Source organism: Microtus pennsylvanicus, chromosome 1 (assembly GCF_037038515.1).
Source record: "Microtus pennsylvanicus isolate mMicPen1 chromosome 1, mMicPen1.hap1, whole genome shotgun sequence".
Lineage (NCBI taxonomy): Eukaryota > Metazoa > Chordata > Mammalia > Rodentia > Cricetidae > Microtus > Microtus pennsylvanicus.
In genome coordinates this window covers 149,587,945-149,607,168 of record NC_134579.1, presented here as the reverse complement: position 1 = coordinate 149,607,168, position 19,224 = coordinate 149,587,945, and the positions used below count along the sequence as shown (strand labels likewise).

At 46.7% G+C, this 19,224-nt stretch overlaps 1 protein-coding gene and 1 non-coding gene across 5 annotated transcripts in view; both read left to right on the top strand.

Annotated features, from left to right (window-relative positions):
- Window positions 1-19,224, top strand: part of LOC142860766 (ubiquitin carboxyl-terminal hydrolase 29-like) — a 211,181-nt gene that overhangs the window by 33,308 nt on the left and 158,649 nt on the right. The window lies entirely within an intron of this gene.
- On the top strand, window positions 3,448-3,579 carry LOC142842839 (small nucleolar RNA SNORA40). The gene has a single exon (XR_012909500.1). It is a non-coding gene; the product is annotated as a small nucleolar RNA SNORA40 (small nucleolar RNA).

Here is a 19,224-nt window from a genome sequence, read left to right as displayed (position 1 = left end):
CTTTGTTAGGTATTTTCACTCATTTTATAGATTGTCATTTTAAAACATTTTGTGTATTTATTGTGTGTGTGTGTGTGTGTGTGTGTGTGTGTGTGTGTGAGAGAGAGAGAGAGAGAGAGAGAGAGAGAGAGAGAGAGAGAGAGAGAGAGAGACATACTGGAGCTTGGCCATTGCACATGTGTGGAGGTCAGAGGACTGCCTTTGGGATATCTTTCTTTCCTTCCACCACGTGGGCAGAGCTCAGGTTGTCAGGCTCAGAGCAAAGAACCCATCTGAGCCATCTCTCCTGCCTACCCACTAGACTGCTTTTGTGGTCTGTCAATCATTGCATCTTCTGGACATGGAACTTTTAAGTTGGGTATGATTCTCTTGGTCTATTTTCACATTTCTTCCCTGTATTTTTGATGACATGTCTGAGCATGGCTTTGACTAACCCCATTCATTTTTAAAATTTTCTGCTTTATGTAGTACTGGGGAATTGAACCCAGGACCTTGTGTACGCTAGGTGAGTGCTCTATCAATCAAGCTACAGGCTCAGATCCCTATTTACTTTTAAAATGTTCTTGCTTCTGTCACCAGAGTATATGGTTCCCAACTCTATCCTCCCCAGGTAAAGAAAAGCCTGATCAGTCTATGGTAATGTGAGGTCATTGAGATGGGGTCTCACCAAGTCACCCAGGCAGGTTTGGAACTCACTATGTAGCCCCGGCTGCCCTGTATCTCACAGTCCTCCTACCCAGCCCTCAGAGTGCTGGGGTTACAGGCCTGCACGACCACACCCAGGTGGCAGAGCCATGACTCCGTGTATTCTCTGAACCCTGGCTATAAGCTGTGCCTGGCCACAGGCCTGCAGAATTCTTGTTCAGTGACCGAGTGCTCTATTGCTGCCATGGGACAAGGTTTGACTTAGAGTTTACAACTGGCGGTTCCTGGGCAGTGCCTCAGGTTCTTCTAGTGAACTCTACGAAGGGAGAGATGAGGGCTTCAAGAGAGCAGCCACTTGCCATCCCATAATATGGCGGAAGGGATGAGTTGAAGTTGTTGATGTCCCCAGAGGGCTTTTCCCTGGAGTAGGGACTAGGGTATCTTTGTGCTCTTCATAGGATGGAGGCTTTTGAAGGATGCCAAGCACAGCCAGAGCGAGGTGAAGGAGTTCTTGGTTCCCTTTCCACTCCCTCTGCTGCAGCAGGAGGCATGTTTTGAGGGTCAGTTCCTAAGAAGAGGATGGGAGTGGAACCCTCACCCTCAGCTATCAATATCTACATGAATATGGACGTATAATTGGGGTCCACTGCAGGATACTGTCAAACGTTTTTGGCTTTGTCAGACTTCCATGGAGTTCCAGAAACCTCTGGGCTGGTCCATGTACTTTTGTGTAAAATCTTGCATTAGCAAGAACCTACAGCCCACACCTGTCATATCTGATTGCCTTCCTTGTCTCACCTGGTGATGTCTCAACACCCTGCCCTGTGTTCAGCAAGAGCGCTGGGTCAGAGTAGAGACAGTCCAGCTTTTTCCTGTTGTTTCCATGGGACCGTTTGCTATCCATGGACTTGCATCCCAAGTCTTTCCCCGAACCCCCATTTAAAAACAAACAAACAAAAAACAAAACAGCAAACAGGGCCAGTGAGGTGGTTCACCTGGGTAAAGGTGTTTGTGGCCAAGCATGAAGACTTTGGTTTGGTCCTCGGGCCTGATCATTCCTTCTATCATGAAAGGATAGAACTGACTCCTGCAAGTTGTCCTTTGACCTCCACAAGAGCCCATACCCCTTCACACAAAATAAACAAACTGATGTCAATTTTTATAAAATCCATTATCAACATCCTTATATCTACTGGGACAGTTCTCAATAAAATTTTTCTTACAGCGTCCCTAACAATTTAATGTTGGTTTTGTTTCTTTACCAGTATTGAAATTTAGTTTTTTTTTTTCTTCTCTTCCCTAGCCAGACAGCAGCATTCGCTAGACTGTCTGGATGTAGAAATATGGTTCTTGGGTGGCAGGCACGGGACTTAACTCCCCCTCCTCTTCTGCTGGGGTCAGGGAAATGAGCCTTCTTCCTGGCCCTTGCTTGGGGCCTCCAGCCGGCAGCTGGAGGGATTAAGGAAAAGAGGCTCCTGGCGTCCCTGAGTCTGGAGTGGCTGCCCGGGATGTCCCAGGAGAGTGGAGTGGGCCAGAGGTCTGGAGGCTCCCAAATCAATCAGAGGTCTGAAGGTCACTGAATGGCGACCTTTGATTCAGGAGCCTGGTAGCCCTGAGGCTTGCACAGCCTCAGAAGGGGTGAAGGGAAAAGGCAGATGTTTGAACCCAGTGCTTTTCCCAGAGAGGTACCCTGTGCACATAGTCCTCAACACCTTACAAAAAGAGCTGCCCCGTCTCATCAGCACTGTAGTCTGGGGGCCTCAGAGAAGCTTCTGGCATCCCTCAGATAGCCTCTTTTATGGAAGCATCTAGCAGCCTCGGGTACAGATATTGCAAGGTAGAAAGTATCAAGAAGTGAAAACTGCTCTCAGTTGCTTCCGAGGCTCAGCTATTTTAATACATCAGATAACGAGGGACATATGGCAGGGCCAGCAGTCCAGCGTAACAGGAAAGGTGTTTGCCCTCAAGCCTGATTGCCTGAATTCAAGCCCCAGGACCTGCGTATGGAGGTTAGAGGACAGTGTCCAGAAGTTGGTGGTCCTCTGCCATGAGCGTCCTGGGGACTCTTGGGGTCTCAGAAAGGGCACCGAGTGCCTTCATTCTCAGGCTCTCTCTCATCCCTTTATCTTTACTGTGCTGCTTTAGTTTGTTTGCTTGTTTTTTGAAATAGCATCTAGAGAAGAGAACAAACTCCCGAAAGCTGTCCTTCGACTGTCACAAAAGCGTTCTGGCCTGTGCACTCACACACACACACACACACACACACACACACACACACACACACACACACACTATATATATATATATAAATGCAATTTTTTAAAAAAAATGTCAAGGAGCACATTGGAAATAATGGCTTCTATTGTCCTGAGCGTTTATGAGGAGAACCAGCTGTTTCCAGTTTTGATTGAAAGGCGCCTGTTTATCCAGCCAGTACTCAATAGAGTGTTCAGTGTGCTGCCAATCAGTTGCTTCTCTGCTAATTTAGCCCCACTAACTTTAGTACACCGCCCCAGGTGAAATGGAGGTGATGTCATAAGTGATGGGCAATCTACAATAAGATCATTATGCTGTACATTCTAAGATGTTGTTGCTGGGCTGGCAAGATGGTCAGTTAGGAAAAGTGCTCACCATGCCGGAAACTGCTCATGTACTGTCTGAGTCGATAGACAGCCCCCTGGCTCTTCCAAGCCAAGCCTTTTTATCTACATCCGGGACCTTCTAACAGCACCTTACTAGGCAAGAGCTGCTTGGCTCCTCTGAGGTCCAAGACCCATTCTGTGCTCAAGAGTATTGCTCTGTTGCACCCGTGTGTGCTTTTGTTGACTTGGCTGATGCAGCAGACACAAGAAAACAGGGGCAGAAGTAAACCCTCATTTGCAACCCAGAACTCACTGTTCAGTGTGAGTTTTGATGTATGTGAGAAGGGATATGATACCCAGGGTTGCTCAGTGATAATGATATTGGAGGCTGGTTCCAAGAATGGTCAGTTGATCATTTAAATTCACACACTCAAGGAGTATTGGGTCAACATTCTAATCTTCATGCTATAGACTGATTCTTTCCCTTTGTTGTGCTACACACTGTAGTACATCCTTTTACTTATTAAGTTTGTGTGTGCACATGTGCTCGGGTGGAAGTCAGAAGACAGCAGACGGCTTGCTGGAGCTGGTTCTCCCTTTCCACCAGATGAACAGCCCATTCATCCGTCACTAGTGGCGGCAAGCCCCTTTACCCACTGAGCCATCTTCCCCCTCTTTTTCCTTTAGCTTTGTTGTTGTGGTAGTGGTGATTTGTGTGTGTGTGTGGGGGGGTTGTTTTAGTTTTTGTTTTCTGAGGCAGTGCCTTGTTATGTAGTTCCAGCTAGCCTGGAACTCACAAGGTAACCTAGGCTGGTATCCTGAACCCTCAATCTTCCTGTTACTCCTTCCCAAATGCTGAGATGAGTGTCTGTGTCACAGCAAGCTTTGACTTGCTTTCAAATGCACAAATGAACATTTCAATGCTGTATTGGCAAGTTTCAGTCGAGTGACATTGCCAGTCTGGGGAACTTGGGAGCTGGTTGCCAGGCCTGGTCTCTCTATGCTTCGTTACTGGCTTGCTCTCTTAGGATTCAAGCTGTAGGCCTTCTGTATGACTCAGCTATACCACTCTGTGCAGATACTTACCCAAAGGATTTCAGACCCATATATCACATAGATTCTTGCACATCAAGACTTTTCACAATAGTTAAGATGTGGAACCAGCCTATGTGTCCATCAACAGAGGAGTGGATATAGAAAATGAATATGTGGGTTAAGCTAGCTATCCATCTGTCTGTGCGTCCATCTATCTATAATCTATGCATATATATATATACATGTGAATTGTTTTGCATATAGAAAATAGTTATGTTAATTGTAGGAAAGTAGTATACTTTCGAAACAGTATTTTTTTAAACTTAGTTTTTAGTTAGTATACAAAACATTAGGTTTCATTATGGATTTTTCAAACACAATTTGTTTCTGTTAGCCTCCTCCCCAACTCTCCTGCCCATCCCCCATCTTCTTTTGTATTCTTCCACCCCCAAATCCTCAACTCCTCTTTTTCCTCCCTCCTGGTCTCTGTTCTAATCCTGTAGCCTATAGCCACATTCACACCCTATGTACACAGATAACCATCTCAAGCCAGCATCCTCATACGGGATGAACCAGAGATAGTTATATTAAACAAGTTAAGCCAGGCTCAGAAAGACTGGTATGTTTCTCTCACATGCGGTGCCTGGGTTTTACAAAGATCCCTAATAATAGTGTGTGTATACATGTAACATGAAGCGAGGTTATGGGGACAAAAGGGACTAATCTAGAGGGGTGAGAAAAGGGGTGGATGTAGGAGAATGTGCTCAACATACGTTTTATACTTGCATGAAAAACATTAAAATAAAGAAAATTTAAAAACAGAATACTCACTGAACTCTTGAGCAGGGGACATGCCAACATACATTATCTTAATGTTTGCTGAAAAGGCTTTCTCTCCTAGGCCTGTCCTGCCTGGGAGCTATTGCCACCACAAATCTATTTCAATTGGGATTTTTAAAGGTGCAATTATTTGTTTACGTATCCGTGTGCTGTGTATTTGTGCATGCATACAGGGGTGTATGTGTGCCTGTGCCACAGCACTCACGCACTTTTAGGAGTCCTTTCTCTCCTTCCACCATATAGATCTCAGGGACCAAACTCCAGGCCTTAGGCTTGGTGAGAGTAAAGCACCTTGACTCTCTTACCGGCTCCCTCTTCCCGGTTTCCATAGTACATATTTTTGATGCTTTTCCCCCCACTTTTGATTCATATAAGATTATCTATAATACTGAAAGTGTCAGTTTGTGAAATTCCATGCAAAGTGTCCAGGAAAGACAGAGATAATACATGGGAGAGCGAAAGACTTAAAGACAGACTCATCTCAAATACGCCACGCTGGTCTGTCCGCTGTTTCAGGCTGAAACCGCCTAAGGAACTGTAGCCACAGGAAGGGCCATTCAGCCGGCCTCTCCCAGGAGCACAGGCCATAAAGATCCTTTCACACACCAAGTCTGAGAGGGAGCCTTGATCACCACAGACCGGTGACTGGGGCTGCCTGAACCTGTGTAAACACTCTGAAGTAGCCCTTATCTCCCCTCGGCCTGACGGCCCCATATATCTCCTAGCGACAGCCTGCAGTTTACTCCCTCAGTCAGAGACCCATCTGTCTTGTCAGGGTATTTTATTTTATTTTTTTAATCATAGCCACAGAAACTAAAGTAAAAACATGGCCCTGGTAGAATCCAGAGTCGAAATGCTGCTTCCACCACAAGCCCTGCACCAAGAGCCTTGTGGTACCCATCCCCGAGAAGAAGCTAGCCGATTTCCATCTTTCACCGGGGGAAGGAAGTTTACATCAAAGAGGGTATAGGGATATCTCTGGCCACAAGTCCTGCTCCCCGCTCGCTCTTTTACCTCACACTGGGGGGATTCAGGAAGGCTGGCTTTAGACCCCCAACATATTCCTCAGAAGGGACCCTCCTCAACTCTGACATGGAGCTGGTTTCTTCTTCAGAGTTGCCACTTGCTGTCCCTCAAGGACACTGGGCCCCAATCTCCTCAGTGCCCCCACCGTGCCGTTGTCTGTCTGCCTGTCTGCTGTGTTGCTACTGCCTTCTTCCAATAAACTTTGGAGCCCCCCACAATTATTGTCAGTGTCCCCTTAAGACCTTGCAAACCCCAGTAAGCAAAGTAGCTTTAAGTCAGAGGTTTCGGCCCAGGTAGGGCCCTGGTGACCTTAGCTGAATCATGTGTTCTATGACCATCCCGTTCCTAGATTCAGCGAAGGGCTCAGCTCAGCTCCATTGAGCCTTAGAAAACGAGAGCCGGGGAAGAAACTACCTCAGAGGAAAGCCACTAAGTGTTTGGCAGGAGGAGAGGCCATATGGTGTGGGCTACATCGGAGCTGTTGTAAGGAAGGCCTGCTGGGGTATTCAGATGGTGAGCTACTCCCATCGGCTCAATTCAGACCCGTCACCGTGTTTTCCCTCTCCGCTCTGATATTTTTGGTGGCACGGCAAATATTTTCTGCCTGCCTCTTTCTATGAAAGCCTCAGTGAAAGTGGGAGGCGAGTCACAGCTTGTACTTATTTCGGCTTTCCAAACGCGTGGCGCGGTCTTGTGTACTCCGCATCAACTCTCCTACTCGGTCCTCGTCACCCATCCTGGAACATCCTTTCCATGTTTAGTAGTATCCTCATTTCACCCACGTCGACGCCGAGGAACAGAAGGTACATAACATGCCCAGGCACACCGCTAGTCGCCTGCAGGCCTGGAATTCGAGCGGAGGCCTGGAAGCTGCAGAGTTGCCATCCTTAGCTGACACCTGTTGGGTTATGTCTCTGAAACCCGATTCGTTTCAGCAGCTTTCCCATGCAGCCTGACGTCACTAGGCAGCCATGTCCCCTCATGAGTGAATGGCGTCTCAAATGGCAGCCACCCGTGCATTAAAATCAATTTGTTCAGTACATAGGAAACGCTGCGCAGGAATGTATGTCCCTCATGGCAGGTGGTCATGAAGGGCTCCCCATTGTAAAATGAATGGCCCCAGTTGATTTCCCTGCAAGCCTGACCCCGCTGTGGAAGGTTTTCAGTTAACACACATGGCCACTGCATGGAAACCCAGGGCCCCCCGGCTTGGCTGGGAGACCTCAGGATGACAGAGTTCTCAAACCAGTTTCAGCAAGGGGTGGGTCGTGGGGAGAATTTCTTGGCTCCAGGAACTGGCTGTCAGGGAGGAGAGGGGTGTAGCTGTCCTGGAGTGATGGAATGCAGCCAGCAGCTGTCTCTCCTCCATTTGAGCCCGTACACTGGCAGGGTACTGTCACGCAGAGCTTCCCCATGACATCAGAGTGGTACTATTCTCAGGTCATTTATCTGTGTGGGAAGGTCACCTAGAATACCCTTAGCTGGCCTGCTGTGGGTCGTGCATTCCCAAGCCATGGCTGGTCATCTGTGATGGGGATACAGGTGGGAGAGAAGTGGTCTCCGCAACTCAGGATGACGGCTAGTTTCTCCAAAGATTCAACAACATAGATGGAGCACTAAAATCAACATACCATTCATTGCTTACGCCCATATTCAAGAGCGGCCCCCAGTTTCTCAGAATCAGAGCAGCCATTCCTTCCCTGAACAGTAGCAAATGCAGAGACTCCTAACTGCCCGAGAGGCAAAAACTAAGAGAGGAATGTGAACCTAGCCCTAGACAGGTGACGTCCACCACCCTCTCTAAGGCTCAGTGAGCATCTGAGCTGAAAGATAAGCATAAAAGGCTGTGGAATGGCATCCTCTAGACTCCCCACAGCCACTGTGAGCATTAACTCACAGCGCCTGTGGTTACCTGGGCTGGACCCCCAAAGACCAGCTCTGTCAACCATCAGTCATGAAACTGGGAGCTCCTCCCCTTTATGTCTGAACGATTTACTGGGGGAGACGGGGAGAGCTGTCTCTAGTGGTTTTTCCTCTGCTGAGCCAATCAGTTTCGAATACATAGCTCGAAAACCATATTCTTACAGATAGCTCTATTTAATCTTGATGGGTCACGAAACAACATAAATAGATGTGAACACGAGAGATTTGTAGGGATGGAGCAGGGTGGATGGGCTTGGTGGAAAGGTTGGAGTCAAGGGTGGTTAGCATGCTCTACATACGTGTTCAAAATTTTTGTTTGTTTGTTTTATTTTTTTAAACAGTAAAATCAACCTTAGTCACAAACACTCTCTCTCTCTCTCTCTCTCTCTCTCTCTCTCTCTCTCTCTCTCTCTCTCTCTCTCTCTCTCTTTTTTTTTCCCCGAGATAGGGTTTCTCTGTGTAGCTTTGGAGCCTGTCCTGGAACTAGCTCTGTAGACCAGGCTAGCCTCTGACTCACAGGAATCCACCTGCCTCTGCCTCCCAAGTGCTGGAATTAAAGGCGTGTGCCACCACTACCTGGACAAAATCTTATCCTTGAGGGGGGTTTAGAAACCTCCTGGAGGATCAGAGGCAAAGACATCAAAATTTATTCTACCTAATGTGTGTAAGCTACAGTGATGGTTGTGAGCCATGACCACAGAGGAAGCCACGAAAAGCTATACATGCACACTAAACTTGACCATGGTGGTCCTGGTACATTTTACATGGATGTAGTGATATGAGCTTTTGCTTAACCAGTGTTTACTCTTTAAAAAAAGATACCACATTTATTTATTTTGTGTTTATGTATCTCGATCCACACACACCACCGGACACCTGTGAAAGTCAGAGGAAGACTTATAGGAGTCAGTTCTTTTTTCACCATGTTTTACTGGGATCCAAACTCAGGTCATCAGGCTTGGTGCTGGGAACCGAACTCAGGTCATCAGGCTTGGTGCTGGGAACCGAACTCAGGTCATCAGGCTTGGTGCTAGGAACCGAACTCAGGTCATCAGGCTTGGCAGCAAAAGTCTACCTACCGAGCTGTCTCATCAGCTGCCTGTGTCTATTCTTTCAAAGACCCACAAAATCACCTTGTGCTTTTGAAGACACCCCTGACTTTCCCCAACCCTCTCTCTAGAATATATGTAGTTTCTCTTCTCAGCTCCTGTGACTTCTATTTGACCATCAGAAGTCACCATAACTGGTTTGAAGGTGGCACACGTGACCTAGTTTGAGCCAATAAAAAACATCCCTAGGAGAATTCTGTTGAATGTGCTGGGCAGAGTTCCTGCCAGAGAATCAGAGTCTAGAGATGGCCAACTAGAGATATCTGCGGAAGATATTGAAGAGTCCACAAGCAGCTGTATCTGATGCCAGCTGCCTTTGGGCTTCTCCATTGTCCGGTTCAGTAGTCTCTCTCTGGGTGTCTCTGTCTCTCTCTCCATCTCTATCTCTCTTTCCCTCATCTGTGCGCATGTTTGTGTGCACCGCGCGCGTGTGTGTCTCCTGAAGGTTTGTGTTTTGGCAGTGTGTCTTTTCTGAGCTTGAAGAATACGAGGGGAAGATTAAGAAAACTAGCAGTGCAATGAAGAGTTCACAACGGAGCGGACTAGCCATGTCATGGGGAAGATGTGTCATTGTAAAATGGTACTGAATAGATCTGTAGAATTGGAAGACATGGGGGCTGGTGAGATGTCTCAGTGGGTAAAGGTGCTTGCTGCCGAAAAGGACAACCTGAGTTCAATCCCCAGGACCCATGTGGTGGAAGGCGAGAACCGATTCCTGCAAGTTTTTCTCTGACGTCCACAACCACCCTGTGGTACACATACTCTTTTGTGCACAAATAAATAAACAAACAAATGTAAAAATGAAAGAGCAGAAAACAGGGAAGAAGGAGACACATTTATGAGTAAACATCTATCTCCATAGGACATACATTGTCTCTGGATATGAGAAAGGGAGAAGAGGGAAGTGGCTTGGATATTTCATGTCTGAGGGGTCCAAGGGTTCAAGACGGGAATTTTATTTGTAATGTCTATTTCATGTATCAGTGAAAGAAAACTTGAATTAAACAAAACAAGGGAGATTGTAGCTGTTCAATATCAGAGTCGCAAATGATACCGTCATGATGTGATCTTATTTTTCAGTCCCTGGGAGCTGTTAACTTCTAGTCCAGCCCAATTCTGTCCAAGAGGTCTCATCTCTAAGAAGCAAAGATGGCTACTGGCGTCATTGGGAATGGGTGCCGCCAGCTAAATTGTCCCAGGGGAAGCGGTGACTCTATTACAATGTAATTCCACAAATGCCCCAAGCCCTTTGATGAGTCAGTTCCTGAGATACTTATTGGCCAGCCCTGGAACAGATTTCATTCCTGCCTGGAATTCCTAGATTGTCATCTCTACCTTAACTGTAGGACTCGAGAGTAGAGTTGACCTGCTTCCCTGTGTAAAACAGAAAATGTCCGAATAAGGGGAGAGAAGATGTTAGAAAGGGTGAGTCACCAACGGCCTCCCTCAGCACATACAAGTTCATCTGCGGAGTTAGTTACTTATTTCCATTCATTTACTGTAGTTTATTATTCATTGTATATGTCTGGGTACCCATTCACATGGCAGGCATGAGGAGGTCAGAGGACAACTCAGTTGGAGTCTGTTCTCTTCTACCGTGTGGGGCCTTGGGATCAAACTCAGGTTGTTAGGACTGTCAGGCAACTGGTGCCCTTACCCGCTGAGCCATCTTACTGGTCCATATTTATTATCCACTCTCTGTCATGTGTGTGTGTATGCATATGCACACGGATGCTGTGCCCAGGACAGTGGAAACCAGAGGACAACTTACAGTTCATCCTTCCCTGCTACCATGTGTATCCTGGAGCTCAAACTCAAGTCCTCCTAAATGTCTTTGTTTGCTGGTCCCCATCTTGCTGGACTAGGGAGTGTTTTAGAGGTTGTTTTTGACAGGGTCTCTCACTTTATAACCCACAGTGGCCTCAAACCCACTGTGATGACCCTCCTAGATGACCCTACTGAAGGATGGGTATGTCCCACCATGTGTAACCTGAAGAGTGTATTTTATAGGGAACCCACAGAATGTGTGAGGAGAGGCTAGAAATGACTTCAGAGAGCCCAGGAACACCCTGTCTGAGCCGGTAAGCAGGGCTCGGAGGCTTGGATTTGGCATAGTTGGGAAATACATCTTCAAGTAGATGACACTGAGTTCCACCCATGCTGGATGAGCAGGAGGAAGCCTTCCTCTGAGGCCAGGATGGTTTGGAGGAAGGAATTATTTTCTTATGATGAGCAAAAGACAGAGTGTGATGAAGGATACTGGGTAGACAGGAAGTAGGGCCATGGAGGACTGATGAACTGCTTGCTAAGGATTAGCATAGGAATCCAGGGCAATGCCTTACTTGGAATTGTGAGTGTCACTGAGGCATGCTGAAGAGAAGATCTAGCTCTTACCTCTGTTCTGAGGCAGAGTGCTTGGTAAAACCCAATAAGATAGATCTGATCACACTTGTTTTGTTTATTTTTGAGAAAGGGTTTCACTGTGTAACAACCTTAGCTGTCCTGGAACTAGCTCTTGTAGACCAGGCTGGCCTCTAACTCACAGAGATCCTCTTGCCTCTGCCTCCTGAGTGCTGGGATTAAAGGCATGTGCCACTACCACACGGCTTTTTTTTTAATAATTTATGTTTTTGTGCATTGGTGTTTAGCCCGTATGTAGTTTGTTTAGGAGTGTCAGATCTTGGAGTAACAGACAGTTGTGAGCTGCCATGTGGGTGCTGGGAATTGAACCTGGGTCTTCTGGAAGAGCAGTCAGTGCTTAATCTCTAAGCCATCTTTCCAGCCCTGATCTCCCTTAGTTTATGGGATGATGAGATGGCTCAGGGAATAAAGCCTTTGCTGTGCACACTTGATGACTTGAGGTCTATCCCTGGATCCAAAGCAAAGGTGGAAGGAGAGGACAGACTGCCCAAAGTTGTCTCATGCCACCATGTGTGGGCTGCGGCATTCATGCACACAGTAATAATAATGCATTAAAAACTGAAAAGAACCCCAAGGCTGCAAAACTATAGAGAGTCTGAGATAGGATAGGTCTGGCTATGAAGGCCTTCTTATGAAGGCCAAGTCTCAGAGATGCTAATTTTAGTTCTGCATCTCGTGGAGTCTATAGGCTCTGTCATCAGGTCACATCCCCGTCAGCCCATTCTGCAGAGAAAGAACCTGAGGCCCCTTGCAGATCAGATCACCTGGCTTATGTATTACCTGAGCCCGAAATCCCCAAGATGAAGGGGTTAAGCCTTCCAGCCCATTCGTCGCTGGAAACTCAGTTTGAATCCCACCCTGGAATTTTCCTCTGAGCTACGAGGCCAGGCGAGCTGCCAAGTCATATATACATTGCAGGGTAGCCAGGCAACTCCGTGCTTTTTCTGGGAAGGAACACAATGTGGTCACTGTTTCTGCAGTCGCCAGGTTCCAGATGGGAGAAAGACTTTAATCCCCAGCTTCAAGGCTGTTTGGCAAAACTCACTCTGAAGCCCCTGCCTGGGCTGGTGTTTGTTTGCTGTGACCCTCCTGTGCTGCCATTTTGTGACATGCTGTTTCTGATGTTTGAAAATTCAATCCTTGAGATCCGGGGAGGGAGCTCGGTCAGGGAAACACTTGGGGTACAACATGAGCACTTGAGTTCGGATCTCCGGTCTCCGTGTAAAGAGCAAAGCCCTGCAGTTCAGGTCTGTAGCCCCAGCACCGGGAGGCAGAGAGCATAAAAGATGAGCTCCCGATTCAGCGAGGGACCCTGTCTCAAAAAAATAAGATGGCGAGGGAGATAACTGATAGCGACTTCCAACCTCCACAGGCACACACGCTTGATCCTTACAAGCTGGTTTCGGTGACACAAGAGGCAGAAGCTGGGAATGAAATAGGACAGTGCCCTACCTTACTGTGAAAAGACATGGCAGGGCTAGGGAGGTGCCTGAGAGCTTGCTATGTGAGATCAAAGACCAGAACTTGGATCCCCATGCGGGGTGGGTGTGACAGCTGGCCTGTAAATCCAGACTCAGAAGGTGGAGCAAGCTGGCTAGTAACTCTAGCAATGTTGGTGAGCTCTGGGTTTGACTGAGAGCCCCTGACTCAATGACTAAGGTGGAAGATGAGCTCTGGGTCTGGCTGAGAGTCCCTGATTCAGTGATTAAGGTGAAATATGAATGAATGATGACTCCTAACATCAGCAGAGGCCTCCACATGCATGCACAGACACATACATGCACCCTCACATGTGTGCCCACACATATGCCAACATGCACCACACACACACACACACACACAGACTTTTAAACAATGTATAAGTAATACAATACAGCTTAACATTTCATGATCCCCCAAATTAAGATGGCAGCAAAGGCTGGGGGTGTGAGGGTGGCATATGAGTCCACCTCGTAGACAGGGAGAAGGGACACTAAGGGCGGCACCTCACACACAAACAAGGTATCCATCAGCAAAGGGTTAGATAAATAAGATGTCATTTGCATGTAAACAAGATTATCACTCAGTCTTACAAAGAAGGGCAATTCTGACACATGCTACAATATGGATGGAACTTGAAGACATTTTGCTCCATGAAATGAGCCGGACACAAAAGGACACCCATTGTACGATTCCATTTTCAGAAGGTTCCCAAAGATTCAGCTGCCCAAGGATAGAAAGTGACATGGTGGCTTGCCAGGCGGCTGATGGAGGGCTGCTGTTCAGTCAAGTCATAGTTTTGTTGTTTTATACCGAGTCTCACGTGGCCCAGGAGGATCTCAAACTCTTGATCCTCCTGCCTCTAGCTCCCCAGTGTCGAGACAACAGGCATGTGCCACCTCGCCTGACTTATGTGATACTGTGTATGGACCTCAGGGTTGCCTGTGTGTGCCGCAAGAGTTTCAGTTTTGTAAAATGAAAAGGGTCCTAGAGATGGATGTTGGTGATGTCTGCACACTTATGTGTATGCGCACGATGCCACTGAGCTAAGATGATGAAAATGGGGGGAGTTCTTGCTGATGAGATGGCCCAGCCAATGACAGTGATGACCTGTGTTCCATCCTTGGGACTAAACGGTGGGAGGAGAGCAAATGTGCTTTTAGCCAGTTCAAGGTGGTGAGGTTGACAAACACCCAGGCCCCTTCACCGCAGTCCGTCAAGGAGATGAGCATGGCCTCCAGTCTCAGACACCTCCATCTTTGTGCTTCTCGCCTTTCCTCTTGCACCACCCCACACTTCGCACATCTGCTCTGACGTTACATTTGGGCTTGTTATTGGTGGTGGTGGTTCTTTAAACTTTATTTGTTTGTTTGTTTGTTTGTTTTTGAGGCCTGGTTTCTCTGTGTAACAGCGCTGACTGGCTGTCCTGGAACTCACTCTGTAGGCCAGGCTGGCCTCAAACTCATAGAGATCTTCTGCCTCTGCCTCCCCAGTGCTGGGATTAAAGGCGTGTGCACCACACCTGGCTACATTTAGTTTTAATATCCAGAATTTTACATACTTGAAAGTGTTTAGCATGATCTCTTTCTCCTTCCTCCAGCTTCCTCCATTCTGTTTATTTTGTTTCAAATCCAGTCGCCCCTTCATCTTTGCGACTCCCTGGGGCTCCTTTACGTAGCTACACCACAGTGGGTTTCTCCCCTACATGTGGACTTCTGGATTGATTCTAGGTTTTGCTATTATGTACAAAGCTGATATGAATATTCATGCGTGTGTGTGTGTGTGTGTGTGTGTGTGTGTGTGTAGACGTGTTTCCATCTTAGGCAAATATCTGGCTGTGAAGTGTCTGGAAGATGTGGGGTGTGTGCCGACATCCTCTTTCATGGTTCAGGAACAGGGGTTTGCTTTGGAAGGCAGTGCTCTGAATAATATTTTAACATAAGCATAGTATCAATCGTACATTCATTTGTTGTTTACCTGAAATTCAAATTGAACTGGGTGTTCTGTATTTTTGTTTGCTAAGTCTGGCGAATTGATCCCTGCTTGCCTGTCTGAGGTGTGTGCTCCAATAACAACTATGTGGGTTCTTTATGAACCCCACCGCCCATCTTACACTTCCTTATTTTTTTTATCAATCTATCTATGGGGGGTGGACACATGCCACGGTGTATGTGTGGAGGTCAGAGGATGAATCACGTCTCTCCTTCCCACCAGAGTTGGTGGCCAGCATTCAGTTGCTGAGCCATCTCCCCAGGTACACCCACATTTGAGCTTCAGGCCTTACCCCGGGCTCTAACACTTCACCTAGTGTCTTTGAGACAAGGTTGCTTCTTAGAACCTTGTATAATTTTCCAACTCCTTTCCTCATTTCCTGCCCCTCTGCCCTCTGCTCCCCAGTAAATGTCAGGAATTTTGATAGCTTGCTCAGTGTTTACCCCCAAGATTTAGATCACCCCCGGTTGCGTTTGTAGACCCTCACATGCTATTCTAAAAGAAAAAAATTAAACCCCCCACTTCCTCTGGCTACACTGAATCCCACGGCTTTTGCTGAGACTTTTAAACCAAGGACAAACAGCCCAGCCAAGACCAAGAGCCTACGTGTGCACGTGTATCCAGGCAGCTGCATCCAAGGACATGATTAGCTGCTAAGCCCCCTCTGGATTGAAGCATCCCTTGTTCAGCACATTCTCTTCCCAGCAAAGAGGCTGGAGGCCCAACGGTGTTGTGTAATTCCCACCACACCCCGAGGGAGACCGATCCTCTGATCACTGCAGTTTACAGAGGAAGGATTTGAAACCCCGGGCTGTTAGGGAACAAATCAAGGTTAGACAAGGGGTTGGCTTTGTGCTGGGGAATGGATGGTAACCAGGACTGGAATTAGCAATCAAGACAGAAGTCTGTGCGGGGGGGGGGGGGGGGGGGGGGGGGGGAAGGGAGATGGAGGCAGCGTAAGTGCTCATCTTCCCCAAGGCTCTTCATTGGCCAACTCTTTGAGACATCTGTGTGGGGAACGACGTGGTCTAAAGTTGGTGCACAATGGTGGTCAATGGGCTGTGATCCTCACTGAGTTAACTGCTGAGACAGCCCTCGTGAGAAAAGGGATGCCATGTCCCTGCAGACGATTTAGAGAATGACCAAGTACCTTTGAAAAAAATTTTATTTTAACTTTCAAATTGTGAGCATGAATATGTTTGTGTAGAGGTCCGTACAAGTACCCATGGAAGCTGGGAGCATCGGATCCCCTAGAGCTGGAGTTTAGACTGTGCTGAGCCACCCCAGACAGGTGCTAGGAGCTGTCTTCTGCAAGAGCAGCACACACTGTTCACCCCCGAGTTGTCTCTCTGGCCCCACAATGCTTACATTCTTGTCTAAGTGATATGAATTTAGATTTATCTCAATGTGTTCATGAGAAATCCCTACCACAATGATGTAAATCAATAAGGGCTTTCTTGCTCTTCCAGAACTGAGGATGGGCTGTGGGGCATGTGCACTTCACCAAAGACTTCATTTTCTTCTCTCTTACCTTGATGATCTCATTTAAAGTGAAGTTGCCTTCCTGGTGGCCACAGTGTGAATGCTGCCCTTCCAACCATCACATCTACAGTCCAGGTGGAAAGAAGAGGGAGACGGTTGCCTGCTTTGTTCTCAATAATAGAAGGCAAGACCCCTACCCCCTTGTGTCATTGGCTCCAATGACTCCCCTACCCTACTCAGGTAGCTGCAGCTGCACATGTGACTGGCTGTTCTGAACAAAATCAGAACTTGTCAGAGTTTTTAAGAGAAGAGAATAAATATCCGATAGGAATCCAAAGTGATGCAGTGAAGGACCAAGCGAAAACTTTGAGTTCAGAGTAGCATGCAGAGAAAAAGAACAAGAAAGGTTGACTAGCAGGGGATGAGGAAGAACTGGGCGAGGGTGGCAGACATGAGTTATAAAAGAAGACGCAGAGGTGGTTGTCTTTCTAGTTGTAACTCTGTCAAGGGCTTTCCATTTCTGGGGGCGGATAAGTGCGTAAAATTATATTGAATAGTGAAAGTATAAAATCCAGTGTGAGATTCCAAAGCTTCAGAATGGCTGTTCAAACTGTTCACTGAGATGTACAGACTTAGGGTCTGGTTGATTTCTGTGTGTAAGGTTTTTTCATTTCCCAGTTTTTAACAATAAAGGTAGTTTAATTTTTAGAAAGTCTATCTGGTGCTGAAGAGGTGACTCTGTGGTTAAGAATACTTATTACTCTTCCTTCCATAAGACCCTGGTTCAATCCCTAGCACTCAACATGGTAGCTCAGAATTACCTTTGATTCAAGTTCCAGGGGACCCAGCGCCTTCCTCTGAACTCAGGAAGCAGGCACACACGGTGCACAGGCAAAACTTCCATACACATAGAAAAATTGTATCTTATGCTTGTGTGTTTATGATGTATGTGTGTTATGTCATGCATGCATGCGAAGGTCAGAGGGCAGTTTGGGGGAGCTGGTTCTTTGCCGCTAGTCCTGCTGCTATGGGTGACAGGGATCCACCTCAAGTCTTCAAGGCTTGGGCAGCAAGCACTTTTACCAGCTGAGGCATCTCTCCAGCCCCCATGTTGCTTTGTCAAGCTAACAGTACATCTTGGTGATCGTCCTATGTGTGTCCTTCACAGAGCAGATGTCACACAGGACCAGCTGCGTAAGAGATTGCCTGTGAGAACCAGACTTGGTTGGCCTGCGGCTGAAATTCCAGCCATTGGAAAGCTGAGGCTAGACAATTGGGAGTTAGGAAACCAAGTCAAAACCAAAGCAAACAATAATAATAATAAAAAAGAGTCCAGGCAAGATGCTTCATCTGGTAAAAGTGCCTGTCGCCAAAGCTGGATGGTCTGAATTGGACCCTTAGATCCCACCTGAGTTGACTCTCCCCTGTAGTAGTATGAAGCGGCGGCTGGGCTGTGTCCCCAGCACCCCAAGCCGCCTGCCCTGCCCGGCTAGCTTATGCCCCGAAATAATTACACAGACACTGTATTCATTTAAACACTGCCTTGGCCCTTAGCTCTAGCCCTTACTGGCTAATTCTCACATATTAATTTAGCCCATTTCTAATCATCTGTGTAGCGCTCCTAGGTGCGCTTACCGGGAAGATTCTAGCCTAAGTCCATCCTGGGTTGGAGCTGGGGCATGGTGTGCGTCTTCCCTGGAGCAGGTAGCATGGCGTCTCTCTTGCGTCTGCTCCCGAGAGGAGAGCTGTCGGGTCTGACCTCACTTCCTCTTCCTCCCAGCCTTCCCTTCTGTTTACTCCACCCACCTAAGGGTGGGCCTATCAAATGGGCCTAGCAGTTTCTTTATTGCTTAAACGATGAAATCAACAGATTGATATATGACACTCCCACATCACTTCCCCTTTTTCTGTTTAAACAAAAAAAGGAAGGCTTTAACCTTAACATAGCAAAATTACATATAACAAAACAGTTATCAAGTAAAAGTTACATCAGAAACATTTATACATATAACAAAATTGACCTTAAATCTCTATAAATAAAGCAAAATCTATACTAATGCAAATTATTCATACCTATATCATATCCCCCTTTAAATGTAAAAGAACGTTTATAAACCATATTTGGGAACATGGGCGCAGTTTTTTCTCTCCAAACTGCTTCCTGCTGAATGGGGGCGTCGTTAATCAGATTATTTAGGGTGTAACCTGTGTGCCAGGTTTATCTCAGTTGGCAGTTGAGCAAAGCAATTTTCTGAAGATGTTCACACCAACCCTTCAGGAGGACGTGGTCCATCATACCAAATCGGAATAGAAGAAATCCATAGAGTCTCATCCTCTGTGAAAACAAAAGAAGACTCTCTCCAAAGCATCATATCCTTAGACCCAAATTTCGAAATCGTAATACCCTTATATCCATTCTGGTTTAGCTTGGCAGCCCATATAATGAAATATCTCTCTGTACTTAGCTCCTTCCCAGTCAAAAATTTTAAAGAAAACACAATGTACATAATCCAGACTCTCTGTGAATTTTTCATCTTTACGCGGCTTATTTTTACTCTATCACTTTACTTTATCCTGTCTCTTTAAAGACTTTACCTTTTTTTTTTAAACCATTAACTTTATTCTCTATATTCTTTTTCTTCTCTGTCCCAAGCCTACGTACATTCATCCAACAGTGTGACTCATTCAGT